A 12,852-nucleotide genomic window follows, 5' to 3' on the forward strand; every position below is an offset into this window, starting at 1 on the left:
GGGCTCCAATGGGCTGGACGCTGTGATGAACCCTGTACCATTGTTCAAATGTTATCCACACCCCCTCTGACTCGGTCTATTGCCTCAGCATTCCCTAACCCGGCAACCGAGTTGTAGCCAATTAAGTTTACATAGGCCTCCCATAGTGGGATGGGGGAATGTATGGCCCAAGATGCCTATTAAACTTACTTTTGCTTAGAGGTGTGGGGGGGGGCGGGGAGGAAAAGTCCTTTGTAAATCCAGATTAGAACTGGTCTGATAAATGTTGAGCTGGGTGTGGGGGTTGATGAGCATTTGGAGCACAGCTTCCCCATCATGCACTGCTCCTCTGCTTCAGGCTTTCTGTTCTCCATCTCTCATGTAAATGAATGGTCATCTGTTCCCATCTCAGATGCAAATGAGAGCTAGGGCAGTTGTTTCACTTTTGTCTCCCTTATCTGGAAGGTTTTAGGTGCGTCTCTCACTGCATCTTAATCAGTTTCTGTTTAGGTCGGGGAGGGCGATTCTAAGTCAAACAGTCTGTGTCCTGTGTCAGGGTTCCCCAAGAACATGGAGCTGACAGGTAACACTGGACAGGTCCCTGAGGACTGGAAAAAGGCCAATGTGGTGCCCATTTTTAAGAAGGGGAGAAGGAAGGACCCTGTTAACATTAAGCCAATAAGTCTTACTTCTATCTCTGGGAAAATACTAGAAAAAATCATCAAAGAGCATATTTGTGAAAGCCCAGCAGGGGAAACAATGCTGAAAGGAAACCAGCAGGGGGTTGTCACAGGTAGATCCTACCTGACAGACCTGATAGCCTTTTATGACCAGGTCACACACTGCCTCAACACAGGAGTGGAAGCCGATGTTATCTACCTGGATTTTAGGGAGGTCTTCAACGCAGGTTTGTATTCTATTCTCAGAGGGAAGCTAACGGGCTGTGGGGTGGATGCCTACACAGTCAGGTGGGTGGCTAACTGGCTTAGGGACCGCAGCCAGAGAGTGGTGGTGGATGGCTCATTCCCAGCCTGGAAGGAGGTGGGCTGTGGGGTCCCGCAGGGTTCGGTTCTTGGGCCGGCATTATTAAATATCTTCATCAGTGATTTGGACGAGGGTGTGGTGAGCACTCTCTCCAAGTTCGCAGATGATACCAAATTATGGGGAAAAGTGAATTCACCAGAGGGCAGGGAGCAGTTACAGGCTGACCTGAACAAGTTAGATCAATGGGCAGAACATAATAGAATGGAATTCAACAAAGATAAATATAAGGTACTTCACCTAGGAAGGAGGAATCCCCAGCACACCTATAGGTTGGGGGATGTCCTTCTCAGCAGCTCAGAGGCTGAGAAAGATCTTGGAGTCATAGTTGACTCCAAGATAAACATAAGCCAGCAGTGTAACAAGGCCATCAACAAAGCCAAATGCACCTTGTCGTGCATTAGCAGATGCATGACCAACAGATTGAGGGAGGTGATGCTCCCCCTCTATGCGGCATTGGTCAGGCTGCAGTTGGAGTACTGTGTCCAGTTTTTGGTGCTGCACTTCAAGAGGGACATGGGGGATCTGGAGAGGGTTCAGAGGCGGGCTACTCGTATGATTAGTGGTCTCTGTGAAAGACCCTATGCAGAGAGGTTGAGAGATCATGATCCCTTCAGCCTATACAAAAGACAGCTGAGGGGTGACCTGGTAGCCACCTATAAATTTATCAGGGGAGGAATTGGGGATGTGCTGTTTATCAGAGCACCCCAGGGAGTAACTAGGAATAATGGCTGCAAACTAGTGGAGAGTAGATTTAGGTTAGACATTAGGAAAAAGTGTTTACAATAAAGGTGGCCATAGTCTGGAATAGGCTTCCAAGACAGGTGGTCCTGCCACCTAACTTGGAAGTCTTCAAGAGGCGGCTTGACAATCACCTGACTGGGGTCATCTGACCTCAGTCCTCTTTCCTGTCAGGGGCCAGGGGTCAGACATGATGATCCATTGGGTCCCTTCTGACTCTGTAATCTATGAATCTATGAAACTGGGTCAAACATGTCATTCATCTGTTTCCTTAACGATTCCATAATGTAATGGTTAATAGAACTGTTGCCATCACTTATTCCATTTCTTCATTCAAAATCTGGGGCCAAATGCTGAAGTATAAGGTCATACATGGAATGAAACTTTTGGGGGATTTGCAAACTTAAATGCTACTTTGTATATAAAGTCCAAAATAATTGTTAGAGTCCAGAAACAGATACAGTAAATTTGTTTGTAAGCTGAGTTCCATGCTGCTGATAGATTTCAAAGCTTAGTACTTGTTACACCAGGAATGTAAAAGCACTCCTGTTGTTGGTGGTGTTGTTGGGTTTTTTTGTTTGTTTTTCCCACAGTTTCTCTCTGTCCTCTTAGATAAGCTCTGTTTACCCATTTACAACAGGATCTTGTCAGAAGTGGTAGTGATTCCTCAAGTTTGAGGACAATCACTCCCAAGGGTCAAGTAAAGGTTGCAGATAAGTCCATTGACAGGTAAGAAAGGCTGATCCTAGAGCTGCAAACTCTCTGGCAGATGCCACAGGTGGTGATTAAAGGGAGGGTTGGACCATAGATTTCTTGGTTTTGTTTCCTTTCCTTCTTTTTCTGTCACTTTTCTGCCTCCGGGGCAAGACATACTTTCTCTCACAAGGTGTTGTCATGTAGCCCTGTCCTAGGCTAGGGTTTTTTTTCCGATTTGTGATGTCAGTGTCACACTTCTTAATGTTTGCCTTGAAGATGCCCTTGAAATGTTTTCTTTAGCCCCTGTATGCCCTTTGGCCTTGGCTGAGTTGGGATTATAGCCATTGTTTTGGTAAATGTACATTAGGCATGCACACACAATGCCCTGTCTTCTGCAGCTGATATTGAATAATCAACACTTTTATGCTAGTGGTGTTAGCATTGCTAAGGACACTAGCATTTGTGTGATGATGTTACCACTTTATGCCAAGGATCTTTTGAAGGTGGTGCTGGTAAAGGTGCTTTTCAGGTTGTCCCTGTAGGTGACCAAGTTTCACAGCCATAGATAAGAGTTAGGATTACCACAGCCTTATATAATAGGAGCTTTGTTTGAGTCCTGATGTCATGAGGATTGAATACACAATGACACAGTCTACTGAAGGCAGAGCTGGCACATCAGATCTTACACTGGATCTCCTCATTGATATTGCCCTTCTTTGAGAGATGGCTGTGGAGGTATGCAAAGTGCTAAAGATTCTCCATCTCCTGCCTGTCAATAAAGCCCTCCAAACACGTATCAGTAAGAAACTCACCAATCTTAGTATTGAAAACATGTGCATTGAGGAAGACTGGCAAGATTTAAGAGAGACCATCCATGAGGCTTGTGTGAAATTAATTGGCTTTATCACCTGATTCAATCAGGACAAGTTTGATGAAAACAACAGTGAGATCAATACCCTTCTCAATCAGAAGAGAAAAGCTTTCTGTGACTGGCAAAACCACCCTATGTCCAGTCAGAAGCAGGGAACTTTTTCACAGCGTAAACCTGAAGCCCAGAGGAAGAACTGAGAAATCAAGAACAAATGGTGGGAAGAGAAGGCAAAAGAAATCCAATAATTTCCTGAATATCATGATATGCAGAGCTTTTTCAGTGTGATCAAGGCTGTGTACAGACCAAATTCTTGTGCACTCATCCCACTTTGATCTGAAGATGGCAGTACACACCTCAAGGCAAGTCCATTAAAAACCACTGGAAGGAGCACTACCAGAAGCTCCTGAAGTAAGGAAAGAACTTCCCATTCTACCAGCCTCTGAAGAAGCCTACCTGTTAATCAGACAGATAAAGAACAACAAAGCTTCTGGCCCTGATGGCATACCAGCTAACGTCTTCAAAGCTGTTAGAGAAAATATGACCACTGAGCTCCATACACTGTTTCTTAAAATCTGGAACACAACAGAATCTACCTCACAAGGGATTTAGTGTTTGTTCAGTGCTGTCAGATTCTTGAATTAAAGACACTATGTAAGTACAATGTGCAATATCTTTTAGTACTGGTTTAAAATCTCAAAGCAAGATCTGGTTTCAACCAACTCATTACATGAAGGTTCAGATGAAGGCACCCCAAAGTGGAGCACCCTCAGTAATTTCTGTTGTGCTTGCTGAGAGCAGGGCTTGGCTGATGCAGCCCAGCACTTTTCCTGTCACTGTTTTCATAATAGGAAGGGGGGTGGGAGTGGAGACATCTCATTCTGAGGGTTGCCCAGCTGGCATTGGAGAGTGATGTTAATAGACAGCTCTCCCCTTATCCCCCCCACCACTTCAGCTCAGCTGGGCAAACCCCAAAACAGATCTACCGCTCTTGCTGTCTCCCCCTCCCATTCTGAGTCATCTCAGGAGCTGGGAAAGGGTGGTGAAACCAAGGGAAGAGACTCCAAAGGCACAAGCTCTCTCCCTAGATCAGCTTCAAATTGGAGCTCAATCTTACACCCTCCCAATGCAACAGCTAATGTCTGTTGGGTCAGGAAAATTGGTCAAACTCATGGCGCTTTCTATGAAACACCATGAGCAAGACCCAGGAGCTACACTTCTATCTGCACCTTCAGTGCCTGGAGTCTGACTTGTTTGCACTTATTTCCCCTTGTACTCATAGATTCATAGATATAGGGTCAGAAGAGACCTAAATAGATCATCAAGTGTGACCCCCTGCTCTGGGCAGGAGAGAATACTAGGCTCAAATGACCCCTGCTAGGTCAAGCCTTCTCTTAAATATGCCCAAGGTAGGAGCCAGCACCACTTCCCTTGGAAGTTGGTTCCAGATCCTAGCTGCCCTGACTGTGAAGTAATGCTTTCTAATGTCCAGCCTGAATCTACTATCAAACAACTTATGGCCGTTATTCCTTGTTACTCCGGGAGTTGCTCAGGGAAACAGGGTCTCTCCCATTTCCCGCTGGTCCCCCCTCAGTAAGTTTATAGATGGCCACCAGGTCCCCCCTTGCCTTCTCTTTTGAAGGCTGAACAGGTTCAGGTCCCGTAGCCTCTCCTCGTAGGGTCTGCCCTGCTGTCCCCGGATCATGCGAGTGGCCCTCCTCTGGATCTTCTTGATGCTGGCCACATCCCTCCTAAAGTGCAGCACCCATAACTGGATGTAGTAATCCAAATGTGGCCTGACCAGTGTCGCATGGAGGGGGAGGATCACCTCCTTGGCCCTGCTTATGATGCATCTGTGGATGCATGACAAGGTGCGGTTAGCCCTACTGACCGCATCCTCACATTGGTGGCCCACGTTCATTTTGGAATTGATAATGACTCCAAGATCTCTTTCAGCTATTGTGCTTTCAAGAAGGGAGTTCCCCAGCCTATTGGTATGCTGCTGGTTCTTACTGCCCAAGTGCAGTACCCTGCGCTTGTCAGTATTGAATCCCATCCTATTATCATTCACTCACCCCTGTAACCTGTCCAGGTCCAGTTGTATCCTGTCCCTCCCTTCTAGCATGCCCACCTCACCCCAAATCTTGGTGTAGTCAGTGAATTTGAATGGGGTGCTTTTCACCCCCTTGTCCAAGTCACTAATAAAGAAATTGAACAGTACGGGCCCGAAGACCAAGAGCCCTGGGGGATTCCACTGCCCACATCCCTCCAGGCTGAATAAGACCCATCCACCACCACTTTCTGGGTGAGGGCCCCTAACCAATTTGCGACCCCTCTAACTGTGTAGGCATCAGTGCCACAATTACCTAGCTTTTTAATGAGAATGGGGTTGCAGACAGTGTGAAAGGCCTTCCTGAAGTCCAGAAAGACTACATCCACCGTGACACCTGTGTCTAATGATTTTGTGACCTGATCATAGAAGGCAATCAGGTTGATCTGAAAGGATCTACCCCTAATGAACCCTTGCTGGTTGCCCCTGAGCATCATTCCCCCTTCTGGCCCTTCACAGATGTGCTCATGGATAATTTTCTCAAAGAGCTTCCCTAGGATTGAAGTAAGACTAGCAGACCTATAGTAGCTCAGGTCCTCCGTCCCCCCTTTTTTGAAAATGGGGACCACTTTGGCCTTCTTCCAGTCATCTGGCACCTGACCAGAGCACCATGAGTGCTCATAAAGTCATGCCAGGGCACTGTGATAACCCCTGCCAATTCTCTCAGAACCCTAGGGTGGAGAACATCTGGACCTGCTGATTTGAACATGTTCAGCCCCACCAGAAGTTTCCTAACTCAGCCCTCCTGACCCTAGGCCTGGTGGAGTCTCTTCTGAGTCTGTCCTGAATCTTGGTGGGGTAGTCCTGGTCCCTGCACAAAAAAATGGAGGCAAAGAAACTGTTAAAAAGGTCTGCCTTTTCCTCTGGTGCAACCACCAGATTGCCAAGTGTATCCTGCAGGGGCCCCACATTACCCAGTGCCTTCTTCATACTCCCTATGTATTTAAAAAAGGACTTTTTGTTGTCCTTGATCCTTGATACTAGCCCTAGTTCCACATCTGCCTTAGCTTTCCTAACAGCTCTTCTACAGACCCGAGCAATGGAGGTATACTCCTCTTTGGTGATAGCCCCTCCCTTCCACTGGGTGTATGCCTTCTTTTTGGCTTTCAGGCATTCCTGAATGCTTTTGCTGAGCCAGAGGGGCTTTTGAGCACTCTTGCCCCCTTTGATTCTCATTGAGACTGTCACCTCTTGGGCTCAGAGGATCGTCTTCTTAAGAAAGACACCCAGTTCCCCTCCTACCAATCTCAACTCACTGAAGTTGGCCCTCTTGAAGTTAAGGGCTACTGCCTTGCTGCAGGCCCTTGACACTCTGTGCTGGATGGTGAATTCCAGCAAGCGATGATCACTGTCTCCCAAGTGGTCAGGAACCTGGAGTCCCCTCACCAGGTCATCGCCTGTAGCCTGGGCCAGGTCCAGCAGGGCAGTCCCCCTGCGACTGTGCACCTCCTGAGTTAAGTGGAGGTCCTGTATCTCAGCAAAGAACCCTCATGAGCAGTCCGACTTAGCTGATTGCTCCTTCCAGCAGTTGTCTGGGTAATTTAGATCATCCATGACAACTGCATCCCTTGCTTTAAGAGCCTCCACAAGTTGACCCAAGAATTCATGGTCCAGCTCTTCCCCTTGGTTGAGTGGGCTGTAGTAGATGCCCTTTCCCCACAACCCCCATGTATTCTGACCCAGAGCACTTCAGTCTGCCCCTCCTCTGACCCCATCCTGTTAGTTGAGGACATGCTCTTTGATGTAGAGCACCACACTCCCGCCTTTCCTCCCCATTCTATCCTTCCTCTATAGGTGTGGGTTGAATCCCACCAGGTTTCTGTGAGCCCTGTCTGGGTTTGTACTAGCTATCTGGAGGGCGAGTTCCTCCTGCTTACATGCTATGAGCATTAGTGTAGAGGCATTTAAGGCCTTGCATTGGTGCATGCACCCCCCCCCCCCAATTCTTTGGACTATCCAGACCCATGTTACTTATCTAGGTACTCCTTGTGCATGTCACCTGTCTTGACTGGGAGGTGTCCTCATGTCCTCCTGTGGCCCCATCACCCAGCAAAGCTAGTTTAAGGCACACCATATGAGATCAGCCACCTGGAAGAAAAGACATGCTTGCCTTTAGGGGAGAGATGTAGCTCATCCATCCCAAGCATGCCCTTAAAGTCACCTTTTCTTTCCAGGCTCTCCAACTTTGGAGTTTAATTTAGTCACAGTGATCCATTCATTCTTAGCTTCTTTATTAGGAATAAAGACAAATGCAAACAAAATGTGGTGTTTGTTGCCAGATGTGTGAGTTGTTTTGTGCTGCAGACTTGGCCTTCATTCCATTAAATGGCCACCCAATGGTAGAAACACTGGTTGTGTTTTCAAGTATAAATGAAACTAGCAGTAATCTCCTTACTGTCGTTAATCATGTCCATCTTCCAACAAATAATACCTGCTGTCAACTCTGAGAAAAAATCAGTGTTTCTACTGATGGAATATTCCATTAATACAAGAGCAGTATCTGCTTTAAAACAAAAAAAACTTACCTAAGTAAGGGGGAATAGAATGTTAAAGCTGCCAGAGAAAACTGCAGTCATTTATCATATATGCTAGGGCTGTGCAAAATTTCAACAACTGTTTCGTTTCAATGCTGTTTTGACTTCATTTTGAGCTCAAAACACTAAAACTGAAATGAAATGAAGGGCTTTGAAACAGCCTTGAAATGAAACGGGGGTAGTCAAAATGTTTTGAAAGTTTCAAAGTGTTTTGAGTTTCAAAGCTGAAGCTGGGCTTGCCTGCAGGGAAACAGAAAGTAAGGAGAGGGAGGGGGAAGAGCGGGGAAGGACTGGTCTGATACTGTCTGTGACTGTTGAGCTTCCTGAGATGCTACTGATGCTACTGTGCTGCTTCCTAAGTTATTACCTGTTGTTATTTAAAGGGGTGGACTGAGCTGTGGCTGTAGGGGAGAAGGAGACCTCACTGGAGCACGCTACCATGTCATGTGGAGTCCCCAGCGCCAGTGAGGGCGCACCTTAACACAAAGACACACAGTCACACGTCACGAGTTTTGCTTGTCAGCAGCTTGAGGTGCAGTTTCCCAGAAACCCCTGCACTTATCTCCCTGAAAACTGGCAGGCTTTGTGGCCTCAGCAGGGGCTACCATGCCTGCTGTTTTCACCCCCTGTGCTTTCACACTTAAAAGTGACATGAGTTTTGCTTGAAGAACTTTGAGGTGCAGTTTTCCAGAAACCCCTGCACCTATCTCCTTGAAACTTGGCAGGCTTCATGCCCTCAGAAGGGGCTAGCCTTTCTGCTGTGTGCACCCAAATTTGCTAAAAGTTTACAAAGTGATAGGCAGTTTTGTACTTCCCCATTATAGCCTACGGGTAAAATGTTGAAACAATGAAACAGTTTCGACAAAATGAAATGGAACAGTGCTTCAAAACAAAAAAAATGAAACTCAAAATGAAACACTGTCCCATCAAAATAGCAAAACGGAAGTCGAAATGAAATGGTGCTGTTTCGCACAGCCCTAGTATATGCTACATTGAAGGTACTGCTTAGAGTTTCAATCACTTGATTCCAGTCAGGAATTTCAGAACAGATTTGTTCCATTCTCCAACGCTGTCATTTTTGCTACTCATGTGATAGATGTCAATTATTTTCTGTTGCAGGGAGAGACAAGGAGAATGTATTGTGTTTGTAAAGACAACACACACATCCATTTTCTCCACAATCATGTAAAAGCTTCTTAGCTGTTATGGATACTTCTCTTCTTCCTATCTATTTTGTTTGATCAGAATGACTGATTGCCTGGGTGTTTTCACCAAATTGGTTCAAATATTGTTTTTAAGTTTGTGCAGTAGGGTTACAAGATCTCATAGAATAGAAAATTGTGCTCAATACACACTATGAATAAAGTTTTAAGGAAAAAAAGTGACCTAAGCAATTTTAGAGGCACTGAATACATTGCACCATTTATATTATATATAGACTAGTTACCAAATAAGAGATTTCAATGAGTTTAAATAGATAGTTTTTCCCCATTTCCTCTCTGCCATGAGGCAATCAGATTTCTGAAAATGAGAGCAGTTTCAATGAAAAGTTACTGACAATTTAATAGAGAAAATAAATCTGCAGTTACAACAGTCATAAAAACAAATGGCTGCATTTGTTATTCTGATAAAAAGAGCCAATATTTTCAAAGCTATCAGTGGTGGAAAAGCTCTCAAAAGTGCTGTCAATAGGACATTTTCAATGGAAAAATTGCAGGCTCCAGCTGGTGCCCTCCAGAGGTATTTTGTTTATTTGGCTTGCATTGTACAATATAGTTTTAATCTTTTGTAGTTTCACTTTTGCAAGAAACACAGAGTTTTCACTCTGTGACATTTGGAGGTTTGCAAAGCTACAGTGAGAGCCATGTAATTTAGAGCCTGATTGCTGCTCTGTAGTTAGTCACAATTTTTTCTTTCCCTTCGTGAGCTTTTCTCTGAAGATTACGTGTAATTTTTCTTGTGCTATAAGTAAAATTTTATAACAGAATTCACCACATGAAGAAAGGGAGGAAGGCAGGGCTTGTGGTTGAGATGCTGGATTCAAACTTAATCTGAATTCAATTCCTGGCTCTATCCCTATAATTTTAAACAGGTCACAAGTGCCACATTTTGGGTGTTTGGCACTGACAAAGATTTTCAAAAGACTATAGTTAGGCACAAAAATAATTGCTAATGTCCACCGGAAATCTGGGTTCAGCATTGAATGTCAGCCATGACAATGACAATAGCCTTCATTTTATTAACAATAGTGCTTTTGAATGAAAAATAGTATGTGAGAGACATCAAGAATCTATTTGTCAGAAGCACATAGCATTTTAATGTCTCAATGGACTGAAAGCCATGCAATAGGCTTGCTCTTAGGCTCCATTATGACACTACTCACTTGTGTGACATCCTAGATGGTAAGTTTCAGCCAATTATTTGACCATTAATTTTACAGGTAAGCATATACTACCACACTGAACTACAAATACCTTTGTGAATCAGATCTGCACTATTCTTGCCTATTTTATTATTCTATCAGAAACAGAATGTAAGGCTGAGGAATTTTTAAACCATGGGCTCAGTGCACGTGTCAGATATACTGGAGTAAATTTAGAGCCTGAATTTCTATGCAACTACTCCATTTTTACATTAGCATAACTGTGGAGTTGAGTAATTAGCTCTTCAGTAAACGATGGTGATATGTAGGGGGTGAATGGGGTGTATGTGCTAGTGCTAGTGCACGCCCTGACTGACCATGCTCACTGGTTCAGCCCCCTGCAAGCACCAGCTGATTGCTGCAGCCACTTCTAGCAGCAGCTGCAATGATTGGCCGGCACTTGCTCCTACAAGTGGCTGCAGCCACTCCCAGAAGTGGCTGCAATAATTGCAGCAATTGACCGGTGCTTGCACGGGGGCACTGGCACTCCCACCTGCCCCCCTCCCCATCGTCTAAGCAGTCTATCCCCCCCAGTCTGCAGGATCAGCTGTGGGGGACCCCCTCCAGGTTGGCAGGACTGGTCAAGGGCGGGGGGCACTGCCCCAACTAAGGTGGCACCAGTCACCCATGGTAGTAAATATTTCAGCATGTAGATGTGCAGTCCTATTAGGGCTCACCTAACTAATAAACTGCCAGCTACCCCCTCAATGAAGTACCCTCATGCCCCAGCCAGCCCCTCCAAAGCATATTTAGCCCAGTTGGAGCAGCCCAGGGCTGGTAGGCTAACTCCTCAGGGCCCCCTGTCAACTAGGGCTATTCCAACCACACTCCATGTGCTGTGGTCCAGAGACACATGTAAACAGCATGCTTGTGAGCTTCCCAGGAACAATAAACTGTGCAGTAGTTCATTGCTGCACATTAATGGCTTGTGTAGACATGCCCACTGAGAACCAAATTGGGAGTCACAATCTGGTTCTTGGCTTCTCCTTGGTGCAGAACAGATTTCCTTCTTTATTACTGATCAGTGAACAATATAACCACATGTGACTGCAACTACTATTAAGAGCTCATTTGGGAGTTCATTATAGAGAGTATTAGGGCTCTTGTGGGCTAGCCACACTGTTGATATCCATGCAGGGGAAGAATAATAATCTATGAAAGTTCTCTTCTTTTTTTCATAAATGTCATAGACATTAGGACTGGAAGGGACCTTGGAAGATCATTGAGTCTAGGCCCCTGCCCAAGGGGCAGGAAATCAGCAGAAGTCATAGGTTCCCAGCAAGATAAACATCCAAATATCTCTTGAAAGCGTTCAAAGTAGGTGCTTGAACTGCCTCTGGCAGCAGTCTATTCCAGACCTTGGGGGCTCAGACAGTAAGGAAGTCCTTCCTTATGTCCAGCCTGAAATGGTCATGGAGGAGTTTGTGACCATTTGACCTTGTCATCCCTTGGGGCGCTCTGAACAGACATCCCCTCAGATTCTGGTGAGCACCCCGATAAATGTATAGGTGGCCACCAGATCACCCCTCAGCCTTTTCCAGGCTGAAAAGTCCCATAGTTCTCAGCCTCTCATCATAAGGTGACCTCTGATCATGCACGTGGCTCTCATCTGGAGTCTCTCAAACTTCTCCACATCCTAGTCTGGCTACAAAGGTTTGTTCTCCTGCACATTGCAAAGCCTTTTAGCATTTAAAAAAAAAGAATCTAAAATAACCTAGTAACAAGCCATATCTACCCAGGAAAAGCAACAGCTACAATTCATTAGGAAGTTCTGAAATCAGCTGTCAAGTCATAACTGCCTAGTCAACTTAATACTGAAAAAAATTTTTTAAGTGTAATAAACACATGCAAATTTTTGATGCACTCAAATATAAAGAAATAAAAATAGTTTATATTCCTTAGCTGTGCATACCATATTGACCTGTAATTCAATGATTCAAAAACAATACATGCATGCAAGAAACAAAAATAAACTCCCCACTTTAAATTTGTTGTACCCTGGCACTTATCTCCTCTGTTCATTGCCAGCTAACAATAGATAAAGGTAGTCAGGTTTATGCTTCCCATATATACAAGCCTACAGCAAAAATAAATAAATATAAAGCCCTGATAAAGGTATCTGTAAAATTACAATGCTGATGGTATCTACTGCACATCTCTGTGTTAGAGAGACTAGCACCCAAGAAGAGGCTGCTGTTCCATCCTCTGCACTGATATTAGCAATGTGACTAGCCCACAAAAGCCCTAATGCTGTCTTTGTGCAAATATAGTGAACTCCCAAATGAGCTCTTAGTAGTAGTTGCAGTGGTTATATTGTTGACTGGCATAGACAGATCCAGGACTGGGGTTGTGTGAGCTCAATTTCCCTTGGCAGTATAGTGCATGCCCACTGAGCTCTCTGAGCAAACCTGCATATAAGCGCACCTCCTGCTAGAGTTTTACACACGGCATGTTCTGAGCT

The sequence above is a fragment of the Crocodylus porosus genome, unplaced genomic scaffold, assembly GCF_001723895.1.
Source record: "Crocodylus porosus isolate Cpor-Errol unplaced genomic scaffold, CroPor_comp1, whole genome shotgun sequence".
Classification (NCBI taxonomy): Eukaryota; Metazoa; Chordata; order Crocodylia; family Crocodylidae; genus Crocodylus; species Crocodylus porosus.